This window comes from Canis lupus, chromosome 24 (assembly GCF_011100685.1).
Source record: "Canis lupus familiaris isolate Mischka breed German Shepherd chromosome 24, alternate assembly UU_Cfam_GSD_1.0, whole genome shotgun sequence".
NCBI lineage: Eukaryota > Metazoa > Chordata > Mammalia > Carnivora > Canidae > Canis > Canis lupus.
The window spans coordinates 8,500,138-8,525,566 of record NC_049245.1 but is presented as its reverse complement, the minus strand read 5'-3'; the positions used below and the strand labels follow the sequence as shown (position 1 = coordinate 8,525,566).

General features: G+C 35.4%; 1 protein-coding gene and 1 long non-coding RNA gene across 5 annotated transcripts in view; one reads left to right on the top strand and one right to left on the bottom strand.

The window, feature by feature from the left end:
* MACROD2 (mono-ADP ribosylhydrolase 2) overlaps positions 1–25,429 on the top strand; it is a 2,007,046-nt gene that overhangs the window by 609,557 nt on the left and 1,372,060 nt on the right. The window lies entirely within an intron of this gene.
* LOC111092044 overlaps positions 23,403–25,429 on the bottom strand; it is an 84,790-nt gene continuing 82,763 nt past the window's right edge. The window contains exons 4-5 of the long non-coding RNA XR_005377552.1: positions 24,988–25,230; positions 23,403–23,533 (exon numbers count right to left, since the gene is read on the bottom strand). This is a non-coding gene — a long non-coding RNA (uncharacterized LOC111092044). The remainder of the gene's footprint in view (positions 23,534–24,987; positions 25,231–25,429) is intronic.

Below are 25,429 nucleotides of genomic sequence, written 5' to 3'. Positions count from 1 at the left end.
AGGATATTCTGAGGAAGAAAGCAATGATGCTGATGGAGTCTGCTTTGTTAAAGGCAGTGAATTGAGTAAAAAATAAAACTCTCATGAAGACTGGAATTAAATATGAGGAAAGAAAGCCAATAGCTAAGATATAGAGTAATTATAGTGGGTAAGAAAAGTACAGGATCACTGAATTGAGATGACTTTTCATTCTCTACAAATGAGATGTAGTTTTTTAGTGTTATATATCTATTGGAAAGTGAAACTGAAGAGAACCGGGAGGATGAGAGGTGACATGAGAGAGCAGGTGGAAGGAGAAGGGTTTCCATCTGACATTCTTGTAGCTGCCTTTCTATAGTGGTTTAAAGGATTAGCTTGCCTTGACTGGGGTTCTCTAGCTTTAAGAAGAAACAAACAAACAAAAAAAAACTGCTCTGTGTTGGATGTTATAGTCATTCTTTTAAGGTACTCTTCAGGACAGCCCCGGTGGCCCAGCGGTTTAGTGCTGCCTTCAGCCCGGGTGTAATCCTGGATACCTGGGATCGAGTCCCATGTCAAGCTCTCTGCATGGAACCTGCTTCTCCCTCTGCCTGTGTCTCTGTCTCTGTCTCCGTGTGTGTGTGTGTGTGTGTGTCTGTCATAAATAAATAACATCTTTAAAAAAAATAAGGTACTCTTCAGATGTTGTGTAGTGTTCTAGTCAACCACTAGATGTATAAGTCCTGTATGAGTTGGCAATCCTTCCAGGGTCACTGATTCATTACCATTAAACTGTGTAATTGGTAGTTATATTGAAGAGAAGATGGGGTAACATATTAAGTGAACACCAGGAAAAAAACCTCTATCTGTGGTTTGTAAGCTGTCACCTTGCTCAGTATCTTTATGTTCCCCAACACGCTGAAGGCCTAATCTTGCTTTGTGGTTTTACATGCATAGACTCTTTTCTTCATTATGATTTGCTGATTTCCTATTGTTCACACTGTACTACAGCAATAATCTTTGTCATTTCTGAATTGGTGTCCAGGGGGCTGCTGTCACATTACATCCATTTTTAGATGTTCTTCAAACTCACTGAGGTGATGTGTGGTTTTCAGAAAATGTGATTTTTTTTTCAAGTTTTGTCTCTTCAGTGGAAGAGAAATTTTCTGTCATCTTTGACAGCTGGACAAGGAGAGATTGCAATCTCATTTCCCTCTCAGTATTTTCTACCTTGGCACATCATGAATAAGCAACATTTTAGATGGTTGACTTCCAAAAAATGCTTCCTGTCAAGCTCCTGTCAGGTTTTTGGAAGTCAGGGAACAACTTCTTTTCAGTTGTGATTTTCTATAATTTTGTATTTGAAGTCTAAATTATGATTTTTTTCTTTTTAAGGCTTATTTTTTTTCATAACCTAAGCTGGGAAGAAAAGATAGTTCAATTCCTTTTTGTGTTTAATTTGAGATAGAGGATATCCTACAGGTCAGTGGTATCATTATATTGATGGAATCCACCAATAGAATCTGTGATGAGTTTTTTACTAGTAGTTTAAATTAACATTGTTATATTTAAAATTGAATTCTATCAAGAGTTGATGTCTAGATGACCTTTCAGTGATCATTTTTAGGATATCATTTGATCTTTAAAAATCCCGCTCATTTCCTACACAGGAATATAGCATACATTGAAAGGAAGTGGAAAAGGGAACATTGTCCCTGTCATGGAAACCCTTCTTTCCAACCTTCTCAGTTTTCTTCTCAGTCTCTAAAATCATTAGGAGGAAAAGAAATTGGGGGAAAAAATGGACATTTCAGAATTGGTTTCACTTGGAACTAAGAGAATGAAATGAAAGTCTTTTTAACACACCTGAAATCTTTTCCTGCTGCTTTCTTTTCTACTTCAAGCAATGACTTTAATGGTTCTTATTGGGCATTACAATTTAGGCTACCCTGCGGTTATACCTCCACAGGATTATTGATACAGTGGAAGCTCATCATTGTTGTTGAATGTGTGGTCTTAGAAGACTGTGTGGCCCCAAACCTGATTCTGCCAGGATTTGTGTGACTTTCAGCAAGTCCCTTACTTTCTGATTTCCCTGGTGTTTTCATCTGTGTAATGGGGATAATAAAAATATTATTCACATTCATCAATTTGTTGTAAAAATCAGATAAGAGAATATATGTAAAGCATTAGCAGCACATAGTAGGCATTATGTACATGTGATAAAGATATACATACATATTTAATCTAACTTCCTATTGGTACAGGGCCACCAGCTATTTTATCCACCAGTAGTATTCATAGTTTTAAACTTGGCAGCAACAAACATTTTGCTCACTTCTCCAAATAAGTCCCCTGGGTTTCATGACTAATGTGGAGCAATTAATAAGTGTAAGCCATTTATATATTAGCAGAGTCTAATGTAACCCCACTCCTTTTTTGGGGAGGAGTCTGTTATGAGTAAATTTAAATTGCTTTTAGCAAGTAAGAGTTCATCTCTTAAAGAATTAGCACATCAGTGAGATTCAGTACCTTCTCCTTGAACCCACTCAGTTCACTCATATCATGCCCAATTTTATGAAATGCAATCAATTCTTGTCTATCTTGTCTAAAATGTTTACTATTATTTAGCTAACTATCTTATGAGGTTTGAATAGGGTTAATTCCTGTGGCTAGGAAATTCCTTTAGTCAGTAGTTTTTCAATGACCTATGGACAGGCAGGACTGTGGTTTCATTCAACTGTAATCAGGATACACTTACATAGCTCAGTGGGGATTTCTCCACCACTTTTCCTCCTTCAGAAGCTGATTACAGAATAGCTATCATTCAATAAAAAAGTCTAAAGGCTTGTCTAATTCTCTTGCAGTTCACAGCCCTTTAGCCAACTACAGTTGTACACCATCAAAAGTGGGATTTACTGAGCTACCACTCAAATTCCTCCTTGATTCAATTCTAAGTTTCAGGATTGCTTCAGTATTAGGAATAATACATCAATGCTAACACAGTATTGCACAAGTATAGCTCCAGTCAGTTTAATGGGGAACACCATTTTTTGTAATCTCAGAGTAGGGCATACATTTTTGTCATTTTTCCAAGAGCCTTTATAAAATTCAGAACTCATTGTAATAATCACTCGCTAATGTAACAACACATACCTGGTGTTTTTGTTTACTAATACTGTGAATGGCACTGGAATTTTGTGGAAACACTGTAAAAAGTTTATGATTCATTTGTTCCATTTGCAATTAAGACAGTCTTGAACTTTGGGAACTTTCACAGATTTCAATTTTGTAAGTGAAGTGAGATGTTATAGCATTTCATATTACTTTATAATATACCACTTCATAATTTACTCTTCCAGAAAGGAAGTGGAAGAGGAAAAGAAACATTAATTTAATGGTATTAATGAAGTAATGGGTTATAAGCGCTTTCTTTTTATAACTAAGAGCCGGATGATGCAGCTTAACAACTGCTAGTAGCAGTGGAAGGGTCTAAGTGATCTGTTAGCTAGAAAGCTGTGTTCAGTAAATGTGAATGTTGATCTTCACAAGCCCTTTGCTACTCTGTAGCGGTTTAGTTACCTTTTCTTGGTAACTCACTAAAATAAAAATTGGGATTCATCCTCATAGAATTTTTTTTAAATTTATTTATTTATGAGAGAGGGAGAGAGAGAGAGAGAGAGAGAGGGGGAGAGGCAGAGACACAGGCAGAGGGAGAAGCAGGCTCCATGCAGGGAGCCCGACGTGGCACTCGATCCTGGAACTCCAGGATCACACCCTGGGCACTAAACCACTGAGCCACCTGGGCTGCCCCTTCATAGAATTTTTAAAGATTATTTTTATAATTTAGTATTCCAATGACATGTTATATTTACAGATTATTATATGATAGTATTTTTGTCCTGCTTGCCTCACCCAGGTGTAGATTAAATATCCTTATTTGTAGCTGAATGAATAGATACTATACTCTACCAGTTTCTCCATTTTCAGATACTTCTTTTTATCATTCACAAATTTCATACACTAAACTTTTTCTCCTCTATGTCTACTTTAAAGGAATACATGTTGAGAACTTTGAATTGACTTCTGAAGACTGATAAGAATGTACCTAAAGTCATTTGATAGCTTCCTTTCTTCTAATTCAATGAGACTGGAATGCATTCAGTTTGTAATCTTTTTAAAAAACATTTTTATTTTACTAAAATATGTCTATTTATCTTTGAGTTCAATTAACATCGTTATTTAGCTATGATACTTTCATATGCAAGATTTCTAGATTTCTAGAGCATTGTCTATAATGTTAACACATTGGTTTTTAGGAGAGAAATTCTGACAGTGAATTATTTACTTTGTATTAAGGTGAAAATATTGTTAGTATTGGTTGCATTTGAAGAATCCTTTCAAGAGTAGATGGTGCATAAGCTGATTTTAAATAGAACATACAAGAGACAGTAATAACAGAGAGATCATATTCTCTCTGCGATGTATTTTAATGCCATCACACGGGGAATTCAAGGCAGATAAAACTTCTCTATTTATGGAGACCAAATATGCCGAAATGGATTGTCATAATTCCAGATGGATCGATAATACATACTCTCTGGCACAGTTTTTATTAGAAATTGCTTGAAAAAATTTATGTTGTAAACTAAATAAATATATGATCATAGCCTTAAGATCTCTTGTAATGTTAATTCCCCTTGATGAATTACAGTGCAATTTTCCAGCCTACTAATTTCACTAAAGAAGGCAATGACAGGAGCAAAAGTCTAATAAGCTGCCAATCAGGATTCCTTGAAGCGCAGAGTGTCAAAAACTGAAGCAATTTTTACAACTCATAAAAGCACTTATGTTCCATGATATGTCTTAAAACTCGTGATGAAAATCTAATGTTGATGAAGCTACCTTATTTCTTAAGTGTTTTATCCAAACAGCTTTCATATTTAACCAGATCTTTTTTCTTTTTTTTTTTTTTAAGATTTTATTTATTTATTCATGAGAGACACAGAGAGAGAGGCAGAGACACAGGCAGAAGGAGAAGCAGGCTCCTCGTAGGGAGCCTGATATGGGACTCAATCCCAGGACCCCGGGATTACAAATTAAGCCGAAGGCAGATGCTAAACCACTGAGCCACCCAGGTGCCTCTTAACCAAATCTTTCATTAATATTCAAGTCTTTTATTATATTATCCGTTATAGTACCATTATACTATCTAGCTAGAGAAGGAAAATTAGTGACATATAAATGGCAGTTATAGGACTCAGTGGATTTATCCTAAGAGTTATAATGGTGGGATTTTTTTTCTTCCATAGGAAAAAAGTTTTTTAGAGTGGATTTTTATTTTTATGTTGGAAGAACAAGGCAGCACACTTCATTTTCCTTTGAATTACTTATGTTGTTGTCTAGCTTTTATTCCTAACATAATAGTCGTAGTTTCATGGGGAGTAACCATATTTAAAGTCATTAATTCATTTATCATTTATCATTTTAGTACCAGACATAGTTACTTTCCTATCTTGCTTAAAACAATCTTTGAAGGTACTATGTAATTACATTTCTGCACTATGCCATCATACTTTCTATTAAAACACAGCTATTATGTGTGTGTTTATGTGTTTCTTTATCTGCCTTCATACACATAAATATGTTATGTTTCTGGGATCTTGCTGTTAGTTGAGAGGTGGGAAGCCTTTCCATGTGTCTGAGTATTTGCTGTCGACCTTCTTGAGAAGTCTTCTGTTAATGTTTTGAGCATGCTGGCACACCTCATGTGTGACCTTAATAAAACAATCAGCATTTTCCCTCTAAAACAAGTTGGAGAGAATCCCAGTTAAACTAATCTCTCCTACACTTGAGGATCTTTGCTGTACAGTGAGCAGCTACTAATTCAGGAGGATTTATTTAGTCTTTCTTCAGTTCTCTGAAAAATCTATTTTTGTAAAAAGATCATACTGCATGATTCGTAATGTTCCTGGAGCTTGAGATTTTAAGGAATTTTTTTTGTTTTATTTATTTATTCATGAGAGACACACAGAGAGAGAGAGGCAGAGACATAGGCAGAGGAAGAAGCAGGCTCCATGCAGGGAGCTGGATGCAGGACTCGATCCCAGGACGCCAGGATCACTCCCTGAGCTGAAGACAGATGCTCAACCACTGAGTCACCCAGGGATCTCTGATTTTAAGGATTTAAATTAAGTTACCCAGTTTGTTCTATTATTTGAACATTTGTTTTAGCAGCTGATGCTTTCCTTTCACATTTTAGGGATGGTAAGAATCTCAAATGAACCTCAGTAGTAATGTATATTATGGGTGCACATGTAAAATTTTTTCATTAATCTTGAGTGTGGTGTGGTGATAAAAGGAACAATGTTTTGTTTTCTGGAAAAAAAGGAAAATAAAATAAAATAAAGGAAGGAAGGAAGAAAAAGAAAACACTAAGCAAGTACAATTTATAAAGTATGTGAAAATATTTCAGTGTATTAAAAGTATGAAGTAATTGTCATGGCTAATGACATCTCAGTCTCAATACTTGTACCTCACTTATTTGTCAGGTCAACAGTGAGGGAAATAGTGGACTGAGTTGTCACTGATCCCTTTATTTCTCGTAAGACAACCAGGCCTCCAGGCTTTGTTTCTTAATGTACCCCAAAATGATGTTAATAGAATAGATAAATATTCCTGCCACTCTTAACTGAGACACAGTTCTCTAGGTCTGGGGGACATCATCCATGAAGATGATGATCATTCAGGCATCACCATTCCTGTTAAACATTTTTCCCTTTGTCTTAGAATTGGCTGCTTTTCAGACTACCTTTGTGTCACTCTTATCTCGGGAGGGCAATATCTTACCTTCCTCATTGAATGAGGAAAATTAAGTTCACCTCTTCCCCCAAGGAAACACTGTTGTATCTTACCCAGGTGGGATGAAAATATTTTTCATTAGACTAAGAACCTGTAGAGGCAATGCTCAGGTATTTATTTATTTATTTATTTAGCCTCCATAGTGCTGGATATGTACATGTTAATAACATGCTTAAATTAATAACATGCTTAAATACATGTTACTGAGTGGTGACTGTTCAGAGCAATAATAGCTAATACTTGTGTGGCATGAGAAATAGAGTAGTAGTGCAGGCAAGTGTTATAGCTCAAAATCTCCACGATTTGATTTTCACTGGAAAAAAGGAAATCTAAAGATCAGAATGGTTTCTCTGTAAGATGCCTGTACAATAGGTAGTTTGTTAATCTGCAGAAATGCAAATACCAATATTTATTTTATAAATTAGGTCATTTGTAAAATTTACAAAATGGTTCTTATGGTACTCTCTAACTGAACATACCCTATGACATTTAAAATCTGGTTTACTTTCAATATAATCTTTCTAAAAATCTGTTAAATCCAAAAAATTCTACAAGTTAAACCATGTTCAAAGAAACAAATGAAATTAAGCCAGGAAATATAAAAATGTTTAGGTAACAGAGCTTGCAATCCAATACAGATCTTCCTACTTCTCCCTGTTTGTTCATTGCAATATATATAAATCTCTCACACCAGAGGATTTTTGTTTTGTTTTATTAAAATGGAGTCATACTATACATATTACTCTTCAGATCAATTAGTTTACTTAAGAGTAAATGATGAACTTTCATTTGGATCTTGATCAATTTTAGTTTATTTTTTAAATAACTATATAATATCCTGTAGCTTGTGCCATTATATATTCAACCAAGAATATCTCTATTAAATAAGTTTCACCTATGCCTATTAATCTGTTATTCCTAGGAATTTAAGCTCTTTCTCTCATATGAAAAATATAGAGTAAAAAAAAGATGAAAGCCCACAGTTTCTCCTCAAAATACTACATGCAAGGGGTCCATGAGGTGACCCCTGAAACTAATGTGTTTTCTTGGGAGTTGTCAACAGAACTGGAGTCCTCTCAGACTCTGGAAGTCTAGATTCTTCCCATCCATATTCAAGGTCCCCATACTCAAGGTTCCCTCCACCCAGTTTTGTTAAATATTTGTTCACATCTTAGGACATGGATAGAAGGAAAAGAAATAGCAATTTATATTCTGAAATCCAGCACACCTTTTTCCTGTCCTGGGCCCACTTAGTACTGCCATCCATGAAGCATGTGCCATCTGGTATGAGGAAAGAATTTTAGATATTACTGAGATCAGGGCTAGTGGAAGTAGTCACAAAGAAGACACGGATATGGAGCAGCACTGGTATCTAGCAGGTTTATTCTCATGGGCAGGAATATCTGGACAGAACAATTTAGGTCTTGAGTGGAGAGCATCATCATTGCTGATTGAGCCATGACCACAGCCATGCTTGGGGGAGTAAACAGGATCTAGCCCCTGAAGAGACTGAGAAGAGTATCTAAGATTTTAACCCAGTGAGTCAAGCTTCAGAGTAGGACTGCAATTCACTCAAGGATGTGGACTGCTAACAAAGAATTGAGCTTGGAGTTTGTTCATCACACTGAGCACCTATATTGGGGGCTAGCATCCAGCTGTAGCTCTAAGTACACAGGCCCCCAAAGGTTTGCCCTGTACACTAGATGTCAGGATTAGAGCACAGAGGCTAATTCCAGTACCCACCTTTTGTTAAAACTCCACATTTAAGACATAACCAGGCTCATTGTGTCACAGGCTGGGTGAGGCTGGACCTGCCGATGAATATCCTCAGCTCTTACCTCCAGATCCAAGTGGGGCATTAGTAGACTAATAACTTGTTTTCACAGTGTGTTGCAGTTGGAACCTTGAGTTGAGCTTTAATAACTTTCTTCTCAGAAGAAACCAACTCCACACATTCAGAAAGGAGGCAGGCAATAGAAGGGGACAATTTTGTCCCTCTTTATAGTGCCTAGACTTACCTTTTACCAGTGGATTTATTGTGGGTGCTTAAGTAGCTAAAATATGCAAAAACCTGTGTCTCCCCACACTGATTGATAGTACATTTTGGTGGGTAGGCTTCCTACTTGGAAAAGAGTGAGATGGACATGTCTATAACTTACTAAAGAGTCTGAGGTGTTAAAAGCTTAAATATTTTGTTGCATAAACATGTCCTGATAGGACTCCTAGCTAGTAAACACCAGCTAGAAGTGGTGGCTATCACTGCGGACTATCATTTCTTGCAGGTCAAACTGTCAATACTCCACTATCTTGATCTATTACTTTACCTTAGATTGGAAAAACAACATTAGTACTTGTCTTCTCACTTGTGCTCCCTTTTTGAGCTTTGAGCTTTTGAAAAATGATAATGGAGAATACAATTTATAATGGAGTTGTGAACGATTCTCAGCCACAGGAAGGTTAGAGTTCCACTGTCAAAAATTAGTAATTATTATTTTTTATTGGTTGAAAACTCAAGTAGAACTAACTTTTCCTGTCTTGCAATTGTCTGGGTAGACTGAGAGCAAACAACTGTTCTCCTGGGATCACATAATCCCAATGAAGAGAAGTTCCTTTTATTATTTTATACTGTTTCCCCACCAAATGATGAGTTTTTCCGAGGTGCAGATATAAACCCATTTGTTTATGCAAAAAGTTAACTGTTAATACACCTTCACACCCCATACCAAAGGGCAGCCTTTAGAATAGTTGGGGGAAGCAGTACTGAGTGTTTTACTGGATTGAAAAGTAAACATATCATTTGGTCTGTGAGAAGCATTCAGAGCCAAAATGAGGGGTAGGTAAGGTACAAGCACTGTCTTTCAAACACATCCCTTATTCAACTGAAATTCTATTTTTTAATTATTTAGTTTCTTCCTCTTTCTAATATTGGGGAAAACCATGTCAGATTTTTTAACTATTGAATTTAACAATAAAACTGTAACAAAAAAAACTTTGAAAGTCAAAAACACCACCACCATCACTACTACCAGTTTTCCTTACACATAACTCAAAAACAGTTGACTGTTCAGCAAACAGGTGGGTTTTATGAGCCATATCATAAGGACCTGGGCTCATTCATACCACCAAATTGAAGGAATTCAAACACTGGAAACCTTTGGCAAAAATGACTACACAATTACCTAAATATACAACTAAGGGCGATAGTTCTCATTTGTTTGCTTATCCTTAGGAGGGCCCTCATGGTTTCATGTGACCTTCCATTCATTTTCCATAAGTCCCAATAGCTATTTCTTTTGCCACTGAGACAGAATTAGGCTGTCAGCAATGTTCTATCTCTCTCACACTTGGGCTTTCTGACATAGTCTCATGGACCCTATGTTCGTTCCTTATCTGTATTACAGTGTAGAAATATGGTTGGGACCAAGGTTTGAAATCAAATGGCCCAGCGTTTTTGGTCTCTGCTCCATAATTTATTAGTCCTGTACACCCTTGGGTAAGCCACTTAAACTCTGAGTCTCAGCTTCCACATATTATGTAAAATGAGGGTCTTATTATTAACATCAACAAGATAACTGTGAAGTTTAAATGATATAGTGTGTTATAGTGGACTAGTAGGGTCCTGTCTATATTCCCTGAGCCCTCATTTATATACCGCCAACTCTACTTCCTGAGAACATGCCCTGCTCCTTGCGTTCATTCTGGCTGTAGAAGAATGGCTGGCTCGTTCACAAGGCACACTGGAAGTCTACAAACTTGGAAGTAACACCTCCAAATGCAGCCTCTTATTTGGAATTTCTCTGAAGCATGTTTTACACATTTTCTAGAGTTCCCTGGCAGGATTGAGAGCTCCAGTTGCCCATAGAAGTTAATTGCTTGATACATCTCCTTTCTCCTCCTTCCCAGTCTCATTTTTCCTTTCCCTACTGATTTTCCTGGGATCTCCTTTCAAATAAATTACTTGAACTCAGATCCTTGTCTCAAGGTCTATTTCTGAGAGAACTCAAAATAAGATATGTGAAAAGCACTTAGCACAGTGTCTGGCACATAATAAATGATACTAGGTATTAATTCCAGAAAATATATTTAATTATTTAAAAAAACAAAGAGCTATATATTTGACAACCACCCTCCTGGCTGCCACAACTGCTAATCTTATTTTTCACTGTTTCTCTTGTTTCAAGAAAATAAGTTTCTTGAAAATTTGTTTTCTATTTGAATAGCAGGAACATGTTCAGCAAGCAAATGTGGGCAATGACTGCCTGTACTAATTTTTCTGTCTTTTAAAATAAAAATTTCTAGCACCTATTTTGGTCTGACAGTTCATCTGAAAAAATAATGAAAGCAGAATTTTAAATGTATAGGTAAGAAAAATTGTATTGGTATCTGACAGCCCTACAGAAAAGCAAGAGCTCTCTATTTCACCAAAAAGGCTTTGTTTCCCTCTTTTAGTGAACACTGAACATTGATAGTATGTTATGATAAATTAACTATAATACCTTTGGAGGCCAAGTGTCTCAGAAAAAAGCAACAGTAACATCTTAGGCAAAATGGAAAGTATTAGATTCACACCTGTAACTCATTAATTTGGACCAAGGGTTAGATTTCACAGAAAGCAATTACTAGGATGGATTGAGTTCTTTCATACACAGTGTTTTTTTTTTTTTTTTTTTTTTTAATTATAAAACTGTGTTGAGTATTTTCTCTGACCATAACTGCCCTCTGCAATATCCAGAACTGGTGACCATAGATTATTTTACTGTTTTTTTTTTTTTTCTTTTCAGACTAGCTGAGAATGGTTAACTATTTATTACAACCTTAAACATTAGATTAGAAGGTAGGATGTCTCCTCTGTTTTGTGTCTTTATTCTTAAAGAGTGTAGCTCATTGTCAGTGGAGTAACAGTGTTGAGAAATGCACTAGTTACTCTCTAATACAAAACTTATGTATAAGTCAAAAGTAGATGCTGTATTGTGTGTGTTGTTATATGTGTTGAGTGTGTGTGTGCATGTGTGATCATGACTATGTTTTGCTTCTGCAGTGTTCACTTGTTGAGAGTTTATTTTTTTTTAAAGATCTTATTTATTTATTCATGAGAAACACAGAGAGAGAGGCAGAAACATAGGCAGAGGGAGAAGCAGGCTCTCTGTGGGGAACCCGATGTAGAACTTGATCCCAGGACCCCGGGATCAGGCCCTGAGCCAAAGGCAGAATGCTCAACCATTCAGTTACCGATGCATCCCAACAGTTCATCTATTATTATACCAGGTCTTTAGAGATGAATGACTTAATAAAGATAAAATCATACCTAGATGGGTCTGGGGTTTAAAATTTACTCTTCTCAAAAGTCATTCTTCACAAATTCCAGTTAACATTATTACTGAGTTATAAGAAAAAATGTTTAGTTTATTTTTTGCCTTAAGTCTGCTTTAACCTTCTCACAGTATCTTAGTATTCCTTCTTTTTCCTTCTTCCTAATGAAGCAACATTCTTTTTGTTAACTTACAGGGGTTTATGTAAAGGTAGCTCATATTGTTGATAAATTAACATAAAGATCAAGTAGAAATTAACCCCCTGTGATTAATCAATAAAACTCTATTGACATGCTTTCACTCAAAATTGTTGTTGCTATTGAACAGTTTAGCTATGAGTTAATTGGCTTTCTATGAAATGATAGAGACTGTTTTAAATCCCAGAGATCTGTGATATCTTTTCATTTTCTGAGAAGCCATTTGACACAGGGCCTGATTCTCACTCCCTGGAAACAGAGTTGGAGTTTCAGGATCAACTTGTCTCCTTCTATTAATGGGGAAACTGAGGCCCAGAGGGTTTGTGAAACTTCCCCAGAGTCACATAGCCAGGTATGGGGCAAAGCGTGAAGTAGAACCCAGTTCTCCCAGTCTGTTTCTCTTTAATCTAGTTTTTCTACTGGATGTCTTATGGCATTTCTGCAGGGGCTAGCTTGTGCCTTCCCTTGGTATGTCTGTGTAGTAGGATGGTGGAGGTCTTGAGATTGTGGAGCCATCAAGGGACTTCAGAGATTCCCTACCTCTACCCCATTTGTACTTCAGAGGAGAAAACTGAGTCCAGAGAATTGGGATGGCAAAGAAATTCATACAGCCAATTTGTGATCTTAGTACATACATTCTAACTTTAAAAGGGTAGGGATTGAACCTGCATTTGAAGCATGAGCTTCACTGTTTGTCTATCCAAGCTTAAGAGGGAACTTGTGACACTATATATAATAGCTACTCACTTCTGTCTGGCACCAATAGAAGTGTCCTAGTTCATTTACACATGTCCTTTCTCTATAACACAGGTTAGCAGGCCTAGTTTTTACATCCCTGCCAAAATAGGCAATGCATGTTGGCCGAACCATAGCTTATAGAGAAAAAAGTATTCGTGTTTTATTATAATACATTTAACAGCCCTTTACTAGCATTATGATTTAAATATGTGGCTCAGGGTTGTTGCTGGGGAAATGCCAGCCAGTGAATTTGGCTATAGACCAGGGACTGTTCTGGCTGATACGAGAGAAGTGTCATTACTGTAGAGGTTATATTGTACTCAGTTTGTTTTTTAATATTCTTGGTACAGAATTGTGAACTTTTCATCTTGAAAATTGTTACTTCTCTATTTATTTTGGAATAGTGTTTTCTACGTGCTGTCTTGGGTTTCCTTGTTTCTTAGACTTTAAGTAGGAGTTATGATGTACATGAATGTTTACTACATTCTAAACCTCATGACCTTTTCACAGGGCTGGTTACCTGCTGTAACATGTATGTAGTACAGCTCTCTCTCTCACACAGACACTTATACACACACATAAAGACCCACACATTCTTACAATAGGAGAAATATAAACTGGTCTTGCAGTGTTGTTATTTTCATAATCTGTGCTTTATTTTACACTTTATTTTTTTTTTTTTAGTTTTTTTTTTCAATTTTCACTTATTTATGATAGAGAGAGAGAGAGAGAGACATAGGCAGAGGGATAAGCAGGCTCCATGCACCGGGATGCCCGATGTGGGATTCGATCCCGGGTCTCCAGGATCGCGCCCTGGGCCAAAGGCAGGCGCCAAACCGCTGCGCCACCCAGGGATCCCTATTTTACACTTTAAAATGCATTAGCATTATGGATTTTAAGATTCATGTACCAAATAGCATTTATATAATTTTAAATATGTTGATTCAAAATCATTTAAAAATATAATCTAATAAATTACAGTGCCTCATTCAGTGATTCATGTTAGCATCTCTCTCTAAGTGTGTTATTACTTATTCATTAATTGAAGCCCTTTAATTTTATATTTTGCTCTTGGCAATTGTGGCTTATTTGGTGCTTGTTACAGCCACTTTAGACAAGTAAATAAAATCAGATGAAAAACCTCAGTGACAGCTGGAAATAAACCAGTAGTTTCTGTTTTGGTTTGGCGGAGTGAAGCACTGCAGGGCTGCACGTGGAAAAATACCAGCCGGAACTGTTACACACTGTGAAAAAAGATTACATATCTCTAGGGTTTTGGCCTTCCATTTACTAGGGGTTTTCTTTGTTCATGAAAAGTGCCACCTGTGTAGCTGGGCAAGAATATAAAATAATTAAATCATTATCATAAGGGTAATAGTATATATGTTTCTGGCTTAGTTGTGATAAGAAAACCTTAAACATAAAATGATGTTAAACAATATGAAAAGGCTCTTTGAGAGGCTTATTCTTGTTGTTATTTTTAATTTCCCTTCACTAGTATTTAGTTTCAAATACATGATAATTCTAAGGAATTACCAGTCTTTATCAGACCACCCAGGAAAGAACAATGCTCTGCCAATAAGTAAAACCACTGACTTGTAATAACTTGTTTCTGACTTCTAAGTCACACTTGTTTTGGTAAGCAAATGTCTTCTAAAATATATATGTGGTTTATTTCTTTCCTGTTCCAAGGGAATATGGGCATATTATCTTTTTTTAAAAGACTATAAATAACCTGATAATTTTACTAACCTATCTGTAGTAACTGTGTTGCATTTTAACCTTATTAAAAGTGAATTATCTATGTGCATACTATCCATTCAATAAACTATTTCATTTCTAGGATGATGAGGGAAAAAAAGATGATCAAAGTTTGGAGTTCTTATTGTGAGACTATTTAAAATTAGTCAGTTGTGTCTAATTACATACTTTAATTATAATTTTGCTAACTGGTAATGTTCATGCTCTGATTAATTTTTCTTTTCTTCCAAGTTATACTCAATTTGAGGAAATTGGGTTAAACCATAGTATATGGAACCCTTAAAATTTTCTGTAGACCAGTATCTTGGTTTCAGAAACTTAAGTCACCTTAATACTTTCTGGAAGAAGACCAGAATGAAAGAAAGATATGAGAAATTTTTGTTTGTTTTGTTTTCCTCAATTTTATTTCTTCTTCCAGCAGGAGGACTATACTCTTAAAAGTAGGAGTTAGAGCCTGTGTTCTGCTGTTGGGTTTAATCTCTTCATTGGGAATTAGGCACAAACTAAACCCAGTACTGTTTATTTTTCCATTAAAAGAAAAAAAAAAAAAGATGATGGTTCAGAGGGGAGGGTATGGGATGAGGGAAATAGGGGATGGGGATTATTAAGGAGTACACTTACCATGATGACAAAATAGAATAAAATGAAAAAAAGAGGATGATAATTTTGGCCTAGATTTTTCAAATCTGTACATTAAGAATATTTCACAACAGTGGTTCTCAAACTTCAGCATGATCAGAATCACTTGAAGGATTTGTCAAAATCCATTGTTGGCTCCTACCTCCAGAACTTCTGAGTGGGACCCCATGAGTCTGAGTGGGACCCCAAATTTGCATTTCTAACATTTCCCTGGTGATCCTATTGTTAGTTCCTGAGGCTGCACTTTGAGAACTAGTACATTAAAACAACCAGCCCCTGCTATGAAGGAGCAGTAAGGAAATCTACTACATGTTAAGAGAAGTTGGTTATGGGAGTCTGGGTAATTTTGCACTTTTATTTTTATTTTTATTTTTTGTATTCTCCACCTTTTCTACAAGTTATGTATTTATTTATATATAATTAGGAAAAAGAACCTTCTTAAAAGAATCACGTTGAAGTAGTAATTCATTAATCTATATTCACCTTGCCCTTCTCAGTATCTTATAGCAGTGTAGTGATGTCTGTCTCACCTGCCAGAGGCAGGCATTCTCGTCTGTGTCCTCTGAGGTGTCTTTCACTCAGCAGTCAGCAAGTGATTGTTTGGTTCTTATTATAGTTCAGTTCTAATTGTAGTAGAACTTAGTACAAGGAATGCTGACTCCCTAGGGATTTGCAAATCACTTAATTACACTTGAAAAATGTTCATTATTTTTTTGTTCTCTAAATCCTCAACTCTACCCTCATGCCTAAGCTCCAGGTTACAACCCCCCCAAAAAAGTTTTGTGTTGACTAATACACCATTGGAAAAAAAGAGGTCTGGTGGACAAATGCTGAGCACCAGTATGCTCAGAGACTGAGAAATTCTGCTCTCCCCTCTGGGACTGTATTCATTTCTGACAAATTTGCTTCATTAAGACAGAGTTCCTTAAAATAAATCAAACAGTATATATAAAGTCAAATAAAATATGCCATCACAATTTCAGCCATTTCTCTTGGTGTTTCTCTTCCAATAACCTTCTTATACACTTTTGCTTTGTATTTTTAATCCCAGATTTAAAAAAATAAACTAAATATAACATCTTAAAAAAAAACTTTCAAAAATCTTGGGTTCTTTTATTTATTACTCTTAGAGGCATATGAGGGGAGGAGACTTAGTTAGAGAATAAAGGTTATAACCTTCCCTGTCTGTGGAGACAGTGATTTTAATTACATTTAATTCCCATTCATTCTGTATGTTACTTGATCCACTCATTGGTTTAAAAGCATATTGATAAATACAGCAGTGGTTTAACCTCTTGCCCTTCTACTCGTCTAGAATTGCATTCAGGATTAAGTGAGTTTGCCACATGTAGATGTCATACTTTACTTACGGGAAAGTATTGAGATCCTTGCTAGATAGTTGAGCCTGTGCTTTTCTAGAGAAAAGTCCATATTCCGTTATCAAAGTAAATAAATAACTTGTCACAGAAGGCTTTCAAGATGTTGACTTTATAGTCAAACTATAAGTAATAGCTTTAAACCTACTCATATATATGTTAATCGCTATTCTTCAAAAATATTTGTTATATTTTCCTGAAGATATTTAACTTGCTTGCTAATTTAGTGTTTCTCAAAATACATATTTTATTTGACACTCTGCTGAGCACATAGTATGTGTAATATTGCCCAGTTGAAGTTGAGATCACAACTTTAAATACATGTTTTTAAAATACATTTTCTTCAGAAACTCAGAAACAATAGAAATATAAAATATTCACATGTTTTGCTAACAAATGCATGAATTCAAGCAATGAAAGCAGATTGATCATCTCAATCCCTTCAAAAACAAATTTCCTTCTTCTCTGTTTTTAGTAATTTGTTTCCAGGTGTTATGGAAGTATCTACTTTCAATACTTGGTTCCCCATCTGGAGGCAAAGAAGCTTAAAATAATATTAAAAAAATAAATAGTTATGAATAACAATTATTCTAATAAGAAATCTTCTTTCATAAATCTTTCAACTCTACGTAGGGTTTAAATACACTTACACTGGATTGAATTCTGACCCAGACAGAAAGCAAAAAAGGACATTGCTGGGGCAAATGACAAAATTCAAATAGAATAGTAGTATGGTACCAATATCAATTTCCTGGCTTGGAGGGTTGTAATGTGGTTGTGAAGGGGGGTGGGTATCCTTTCTTTGGGAAAATACAGACTGGAACATTTATGAAAGATAGAGCATCAAGTTGGCACCTTGTAATAAATTATACAAATGTAGTAAGTTATTTAAAAAGACCATACAAAAAATAATCAAAAAATAAAAAATAAAAAGACCATGCAATATGTAGATAGGCATTAATTGCTGCAGTGTTTCTCAGATTCTTTATATCATGGTATTTAGTTTGATTCTATATGTCATGACATTTAGTATAATAATTAAATAATTTATAAAAACTCTTGATCATATAACATTTTGAGTAAACAATTTTGGTTTTGACTAAAGGAAACACTTAGAAGACTTTTTCTCTACTACTTTGTGTTTTATTATCATTAACAGGAAAGGCTTGATGGCTATCTATTTTTATCAATAGATCGACTCTTTAATGTACTATAACTCTTCTGATTTTCTAGTTCTAAAGTATAGATTATATGTTCAAGACCTAATTAAGGCATTTATTGCATATAGTATTGTCTTTTTTTTATCTGCTGCTGGGCAATACATTTTTCCTTTTTAAATGCTTCTTGTTCATTACTAAGGATGAGAATTAGATAATTGTTGGTTTTTAAAAATAACAATAGATAAAGAAGAAAACATTGTATTTTTCACATGCTCATCAAATACCAGGGTTCTGGCTCATTAATCAGGAAGAGCACAGAAAGATAAAACTGGAGTCCTTCCTAATTCCACTGTTACAGCCAAAATCCTGACATTCAGGCATATTTACTAGACCTATGTTTCAGAAAGCCCTTATGCGCTTTGAGTGGGCTGAAAAGAATGTGAAATAATTTCACATGACAACTTTTTCAGAAGGCTGGGTGAGGAACATGGCATCCTCTTTGAAAGAAAAAATCATCTTTGCTTGTATAATAACCTTTGCCTTTTTTCCCTTTGGGTTAGGCATATAATAACATTGCAAGATTCACTATGGAACTTTTTAGACTGTTGTCAACACATGGTTGTCTGCAGGAAGGCGAGATGTGTCTCACTGTTCTAGAATTGTAATACCTATAAAGTGATCATCCTGACTTGGGACCAAGGCCACCTCTTGACCCTTTTCAATTCCCCTCCAAACCAATACCTCTGCAAGAGCACCCTGATATTAAAAAATAAATAAATAAATAAAATAAAAGATGAACCTAATAGTGATTACATCACTCCATTTAATGAACATTACCATGTCTGAAGTACTTTACATGCTTGAGCCAAGCTAATCTTGAGAAACACTCTTAAAGATAAGAATTATTATTTTCATTTTACAAATAAGAAGACAGGCTCAAAGGAGCTAACTAGGTTCCTCAGCATCCTGAATAATAGTGGTGAATAAAAAATTTGCCCATTTTTTATGAATCTGGAACTTGTGCCTTTTTCACAAAACCTGTCCAAAGTTAGAGGGATAACAAATGGATACCGGCATGGCTGAGAGAAGTCACATAAAGACAATGTTAGGATTTCACCTGCATGGCAGACTGTGCTGACTGCAGTGGAGCAGAGAAATACTGACAAATCCTCAGATATATAAGGGCAAAGAACTTTGCTAGATATTTTATTTTTTTAATGAAAGCATAATTATTATACAGTGTTATATTGGTTTCAAATGTACAACATACTGATTCAACAATTCTTTACATTACTCAGTGCTCACCATGATAAGTGTAGTCCCCATCTGTCACCATACAACGTAATTACAGTATTAATGACTACATTCTCTATGCTATACTTTTCATCTCTGTGACTTGCTCCTGTTATAACTGGAACTTTGTACTTATTAATCCCCTTTATTTATTTCACCCATACTCCCACGTACTTCCCCTCTGGAATCACCAGTTTGTTCTATTTAAGAGTCTGGTTTTTGATTAGTTGGTTGGGTTTGTTTGTTCTGTATTACAGATTCCACATACAAGTGAAATTGTATGGTATTTATCTTTCTCTGTCTGACTTATTTTAATTAGCATAACACCCTATTGTCACAGTTGGCAAGAACTCATTCTTTTTTATGACTAAGTAATATTCCATTGCAACTAAATATCTCAATTATGACATGTAACTCTGATGCCATTTTGTTAAAGGCAAGGCTTCTTTATATTTCTATCCACAATGCTGAGTAGTACCTGGCACATGGTAGGTGTCTGAGGAGTCTTCACTGAGTTAAAAAAAAAAAAAGGAATAAATGAGGTAATAGAAAAATAACTGATTGGACAGCATCTTACTGATCTTAGTGGCCAGAATGAACTGGGTGAAAATTTAGGAGGGAATTACCAGTTAAGATATTAAGAACAGTTTACTTATTTATTTTTAACTGCAGTATGGATGAAGAGTGGGGGAGGTAGGCTTACATAGAATTAGAAACAATTTTAAAAAGAGTGCTAAGACTTCACTTAATGAATCACATAATTTAAGCATTACTTTGATAAAGAAATTGACATATAAAAGTAGTAACTATCTTCTTTCTTTTTTCCTTTTTCCAATTGGTTATATTTTTTGCTTTCTCCTTAGTTGGAAATGCCTAGTTCCCACAAATATTAAGCCTGCTGATTTTATATTACTCAAGTCTCACTCTTTTTTTCTTTAATTGTCAAGCACTCTTACCTAATATCAATCATACTGAAATAATTTTTATGCTCCTAAATTAGTTTATTATTATTTTTTTACCCCTCAAGCCATCTTTCCTAGTATAATTAACTTATTTATATCCACCCTTTGAATTTTGTTTTCTCCCACAGCCATTAGGCCTGGTCATCAAATTCTCCAGGGCATTTTTATCTCTCCATTCAAAAACACTTCCCTTTACATTCTCCATGTGTTATTAGGTATCAGGTACTCCATATGAATTTGGAAGTACCATTTTCTTCAGCCCTCTGGTAATAAACTGGGTTTATTTTTCATCAGTTCCAAAAATCATTGTCAATGGAAACTATCAAGATTGTCATTATGCTATTTGCTAAAAGAAAAATATGTCCTCCTAAATGTCCTTCAAAAAAAAAAAAGTAGATTCCTTTTCTACGGGGCCCATATTAAAACAGACTGTGAACAAAATCCATGAGGTGTGGTTGCCCAGCCCTGCCAAGATTTCAGCTTTCTGCTCTTCTCATTGAGATTTAGGAGCCAAATGTGCAGCAGTAACAATGAAGTAATGGTGTCCCAAACTGTATTCACTTTAATTTCTAGTTTTACAAAACTTATAGCAGAGTAATCCCCCAGATCATAACTTGTTCCTAATATTTATAACATATAAATTCTTTATTGCCTAGTAAGAAATACAGTAGCATAAAAGTAATCAGCATTTTCTCTAAATAGATCATATTTCTGAATTAATTTCTGAAAATATTCTTAGCAGGAAAGTTTACAAAGGGTTGGGAGCTTTCTGTGTCCCTTGACCTTTGATTCCTATGTAGTGGAGTGAATTGTCCTCCCAGTCCTTCATATATCTTCTATGGTTCTGATTCATTGCAGAACATTTTTAAACATCTTGTGTTTCCATACCTTGCTTCATTTGCAAATTTAAGGACATGCAATATTTTCAAAGATTTTTTTTAAGAAAAAGACTCCATACATGTGATACAGTTAAGTCTAAACACTGTATACTTTACATTTCTATCATTTAACTTTTAAGTCTTCTTAATATTTTGGTTCCTGACATTTCATGAGATATATTGGATACTAATTCCTAGAGCATTGTGCCAGATGGCAGAGGGTTGAAATGTTTTCTTAGTGGGCCCTTTAAAAATAGTGGCTGTGGAGGCAGGATTGCTCTTGTTCCATCCTGACAAGGACGGTGGATTTAATAGGTTCTCTGGAGCTTTTCATCACATTATAACTCTTTCTGAGATGGTCCAGTTTGGGTCCACATTATGTGACCTGACTTTCAACTCATTTGAATTGCTGTTAGGCTGCTCAGGAATTGAGGGCTACTGGATAGTTCTGCTGTTTTCCAGTTGGGAAAACAACAATCCTACATGAAAACTCCTGACAAAGTCCAGAATTGTGCCCTTTAGAGCCAAACTGAGTCAGGCTGATACCTGGAAGCATCTCTACCTGCTTAAAGTAATGTGGCTGGAATGCCTTATCATAATGTCAATCTGTGTTATTTTGCTGTACAATAACAGCGTGTCTATCTCTCGCCATCTTCCCTTCCCAGAAGTTGAAACCGTTATCACATCAACAGTGCTCCTTTCTTGGTTCACTTGTATTGCTCATCAGCATTCCTGCAGAAAGGACAATGTCTCCTGAATGGTCTCCTCGGACCCAGTGTGTGGTATTTAAATTAAGAAAACTCAGACATGTCTGAAAGGAGCTGAGGTATTGCATCCAGCCTTGCCAATCCACTGATTAAAATTCTTGCCAAGTGTTACATTATGCACAGCTTCCTTATTTTGGCTGTAAATTTCATTGCATATTTTTCCAGGATGAGAAAGTTTGTACTTTTTATTTCATAAGCCCACATAATAAACACAGCTTTCTTCAAAACCGTTTGAGGTGTTGGATGCATGTGCTATGTTAAAATACAGGGCTCCTTTGTGGAGGAAAGCAACATGTGCCTTATTTTAACTTCTCCCAAAAGCATTTTAGATGGGGCAAAATGTTTCTAGTGGGGAAAAAGAAAATAGGCATTTTGATGAGCTGCAGGAGTATCCAAACCATGTCTTTCTCCTCCCTGAAATCTCTTTTCTATGAATTTGAAGAATGAACAAAACTTTCTTTATTGGCACAGAGGAATCCATTTACTCCCTCCCACAGCCAGCACTAGTTGTCCAGCCCTGCATTTTTAAATTTTTAGTGGGTGAACATGTGAATCAAAAGTTCTTATCAAATAGAACTTCCTCTAGCAGAAAACTTTGTGAAGTTTTCTTCACATTCACTTGCCATTCTGGTGAGAAAGCTCCAGTGTTTTGGAGAGGGAACACATAGGTTTAGAAGGACTTTGTCTAGAAGAGGCCATAAAACAAGAACTTTCGACGAGGCCTGCATGGGAAAAGGAAAACAAATGGAAAGTTTTGCTCCATTTGCTTCCAGAAATGTATTTTCCTTTGGCAGCAACCTTGTAGGAGGAGGGCACCTTTGAGGGTCTGGATATGGGGAACTTAACTGGCATTAAAATACAACAGACCTGTAATTGGGGGATTGAATGCCCACCTGCAGGTCAGATTAACACTAGGACCCTCCTTCAGGTTCCACTTGGCAAATTGCTACTTTTATTCCCAAAAGAAATAATTCTTTCTTTCTTTCTTTCTTTCTTTCTTTCTTTCTTTCTTTCTTTCTTTCTTTCTTTCTTTCTTTCTTCTCTTTTTTCGTTCTTTCTTTCTTTCTTTTCTTCTTTCTTCTTCTCTTTCTTTCTTCTTCTTTCTTTCTTTCTTATTGGTCTTCTTGTTACTTTTTACTTCTTTCTTTCTTCTTTCTTTCTGTCTTTCTTTCTTTCTTTCCTTCTTTCTTCTTTCTTTCATTCCTTTACCTTTCTTTCTCTGTCCCTTTCTTAGTCTTTTTCTCTTCGTGACTTTCTTCTTTCTTTCTTTCTTCTTTCTTTCTTTTCTTTCTTTCTTTTACTTTTTCTCTTTCTTTCTTTCTTTTACTTTTTTTCTTTCTTTCTTTCAAAACATATTCTGGAAAAAACGGTCTCAATGTATTTTTTTTAGAAATATTTTAAATATGTACATGGGAATGAACTTTTTGTTATAGAAATTACATATGACACCATTCTATTCTGTTCTTGTATCATTTTAGATTAAATATTGTTTTTTAATGCAAAATTTCATTTGATATGTGGCACTTTTTTCTTTTATTTTTCCTTGAGAATTTTTGCTTGTATATTCCCATTAGAGTTTAGAATTGTTAAGGAAAATCTTCATTCACAGAGGCACACATATATTGCAGTTTTTACTAGAAAGAAATAAGGGGATTACATGTGAATTTTAAACTACTATAAAGTACATTGATTGGATTTTTCCTATTTAAAAAAAAAGAGCCAAGCCTTTTCTAGAAATTAGTTTTTAATGAGTGTTCAACTTTTCCTTTAATCCAAAAAAAGTTGAAAAGAAAGAATAATTTTATTGCTTGACAGAATGGTCACAATGTTTTTTTACTCCTAAATTTTTTCTTCACATAAGATTATCCCTCAAAGCTCTTTTTGAAAATAAATAATGGGAGAAGAGAAAGTTGATATTTGGATTGGGGCAATAAATGCCATCTTCATGTGTGGACTTTGGAGGAAAGGGCTGCTTATTATTTATCTCTTCTCTAGACCTACAGATATATTGAGATATATATTAGTCCTTATAATACTCAAGCAGAGTGAATGGCAAATAGTTTAATTTACCAAAACAAAGATTCTCTTTTGTGTATGTCAAGATTTTACATTTTTGCAAAAACACATATACAGATAGTCTTTTATCATTTTCCTTCAGAAAACCACTTGAAAGTTCAAAGATATTTTCTTTTTTTGTCCTAAAGATTTTTAATCCTTTATCATCTCACTTGAAACCATTAGTATTTCCTGAAGCAGATGGGAGTATGAACCTCAAAGTGACATATTTACTTCTATGTAGGAAGAAAATAAGGGGAGAAGATTCTATGACACGATTGAAATTTAAAAGCTGAATTCCTTGAGGGAAGATTACTTTTCTCCATAGGTCTCATTTTTTGATAAAACAAATGAGGTTGTCTTAGAAGCATCTGTTAACATTGACCTACATCATCCCTAGTGTTGTCCCCAGCCACTGGGAAGTTTCTGATACAAGAGGCAGTATGTAAGTTGACTCATTTTTTATTTCTTGGAAAGAGAGAGGTCTCTCTGGCACTGCATTTCTGTTTGACCTACTCTCTATTCAGAAGACCTATCTGGAAATAGGGGCACAATCTATGCCTTTAACCCAGGCAAAACCACACTCTAGAAGCAGATCTATTATCCTGCTGCTCCAGGACCACAGTTACTATTTCTTCCTTACTTAAGGTCAACATTCTATTAATGCTTAGACTCTATTAACATCAGATTTGAAGATTATTTTGAGGAGTTATTCTTTCAAGGGGTATAGTGTTAAGACCTGCCTTTTCATATTTCTTTTGTGAAGGGTCTCTGCTTGGATTAGAGGAATGCAGTTGCCCTTGAATAAGAGCTGAGTTGGATATTTTTTTCTTCCAAAGTAAACTTGCCAAATTAAAAAAAGAAGAAGAAATGGGGTTTATTACAGAGTTTTTGAGATACCAGATAATATATCATTTGCTTGAAAATCCCTGTCATCTCCGATGGCAAATTTACCCTACATCAAACTGTTTCTGTGGACTTCCAGAGAACTATGATTCTTGTTCTCTTCTCTGGATTCTTTAGTAGCACCTACCTTGAGTAAATCCAGCCTCATTGCTGATGGAAATATCTCTCCTCAGTGACAGCTGATGAAATATCTTAAGGTCACATGTCTGTTTGACTGGAACATTTTGGTTCTTCTAGCTGCCATTCGTTCTTTAGTGTTGTGGTCAGCACTGCCCTGGCCCCCTTCATTGATTAGTTGGGAGTTTTGCCTCCTGTTCCCTTTCCAATGTTTTGTCAGCTCAGAACATTATTTTCTTGGTAATTAATACTTCTGTAATGAAAGAGACATTAGTCATCCAGAACTTCAAGGAACATGTCTCAGCTAAATTAAAATGCATGTCTACAACATTAAAGATGGCATTAGGTTCCAAGTTACAGAAATCCCATTCTTACACCAAATAGTGGCTTGCACAAGACATATGCTCATTAACAAAAACCATTGTCTCCCATTGAATGAAAAGTAGTCCTAC